Genomic DNA, 2102 nt, shown 5'->3' with positions numbered 1-2102 from the left:
GAGAAAGGGGAACCCTCTTACACTGTAGGTGGGAATGCAAGTTGGTGCAGCCACTTTGGAGAACAGTGTGGAGATTCCTCAAAAAATTAAAAATAGAGCTTCCCTATGACCCTGCAATTGCACTACTGGGTATTTACCCCAAAGGTATAGATGTAGTGAAAAGAAGGGCCATCTGTACCCCAATGTTTATAGCAGTAATGGCCATGGTTGCCAAACTGTGGAAAGAACCAAGAGGCCCTTCAACGGACGAATGGATAAGGAAGATGTGGTCCATATACACTATGGAGTATTACGCCTCCATCAGAAAGGATGAATACCCAACTTTTGTATCAACATGGACGGGACTGGAGGAGATTATGCTGAGTAAAATAAGTCAAGCAGAGAGAGTCAAGTATCATATGGTTTCACTTATTTGTGGAGCATAACAAATAATATGGAGGACAAGGGTAGATGGAGAGGAGAAGGGAGTTGAGGGAAATTGGAAGGGGAGGTGAACCATGAGAGACTATGGACACTGAAAAACAACGTGAGGGTTTTGAAGGGGCGGGGGGTGGGAGGTTGAGGGAACCAGGTGGTGGGTAATAGGGAGGGCACGGATTGCATGGAGCACTGGGTGTGGTGCAAAAACAATGAATACTGTTATGCTGAAAAGAAATAAAAATAAATAGATAAATAAATAAATAGAGAAGAGGCAAAAAGAAAATAGTGTAAGAAACAAAATCTATGTTCTGAGTATGTGTGTTGCTCCTGGGGTGTTACTGCTTCTATGCCCTCTCAGCAGACAAAACCAGAAAAATAAATGTATGTATGCTAATCCACACATATGGATTATACATATCTATAGTTAATTCTGTATCTATCCATGTTTATCTACCTTAAGTTAAACAAGGTTTCACACTGATGACTCTGTCTCTGACCCAGTCATTCTAGCTTCCCACTCCCCCCTCCCTGTTTACCGGTAACTTCCCTCTTCAACAGTAAGAAACCTGCCGCCCATCATCCACCATCCATTTCTTCTTCATTTGTTCAACTCCTGCGCATGTGGGCATAGAAGTTTCTGAATTTTTAACGCAAATCGCTACCTTTTTTACATTACATCACACTTTACATACATGTATTTGTATCTTATTTTCATGACAATCCAATATATAAATAAGAAGACTAAAATTAGAATCTTTAAATTACTTGCCCAAGGTCACATATCTACCAACCCTGGAACTGGAATGCAAACCAAACTCTGTTTAGAAAGCAAATGACCTTGCTACTTTACCTATTGCTTCCAATATTATAAAAAAGCGGAAAACTACTTTGTAACATATAGTTTGAAAATAAACAAACCTACTGAGTTTTCATTATGAAAGACATTCAGGCTTATTATAAAAACCTGGGAAATTTTATTTATATAGTCCTATTACATGTATAGTTCGGTACACCGTTTTCTTCTTAAATAACATTTTTGCATTTCTATACCAAATGAATACTTTTAAATACAATTTTAATGACAACTTAATGTTCCATCTAGTCAATAGATCATTATCAGCTTAACTATGTCTCTATTGTTGGAAATGTAGACAAGTTTTATATTCCTTACCAACATAAAAAATGTTGAAATTCATTTCATATCTTCAAGAGATAGAATTACTGTGCCCAAGTGTTTAAGTTTTCAATGCATTTTGCTAAATTGTTATCAAAGGAAATTGTGCTAAGTTAATTCTCTCTAATATTATTAGAGTGGTTGTTTCACTGCCACATTTTAATATTATTGTTTCAAAGCAATTTCTACTCTACAAATGGCCATATGAGTCTTATTCTTATCATGACCAAATACAATTTAATTTACTCAAACCCCTACTTCCAGTATCAAGTGATTCCAAAAAGAGTTAAGCTCTCTGACAGGACTCTGATTAAACATTGAAAAAGTGTGTGTGTGTCACTTGATATTGTAAAGCATTGTTTTTATCAGTAAATCTTCTGAGACAATATGCTTCTGTCCTTAAGGCTTAATCTGGTTTTGCTTACTATCCTTAATTAAGTAAGAACTCTTGGTAATATTGGTTAAATAAATCAACTTTCATTTATAACTGTAGTTGCTGGACCCTCAT

The sequence above is a fragment of the Martes martes genome, assembly GCF_963455335.1.
Source record: "Martes martes genome assembly, chromosome: 11".
Lineage (NCBI taxonomy): Eukaryota > Metazoa > Chordata > Mammalia > Carnivora > Mustelidae > Martes > Martes martes.
Note: the sequence above shows the minus strand (reverse complement) of the source record.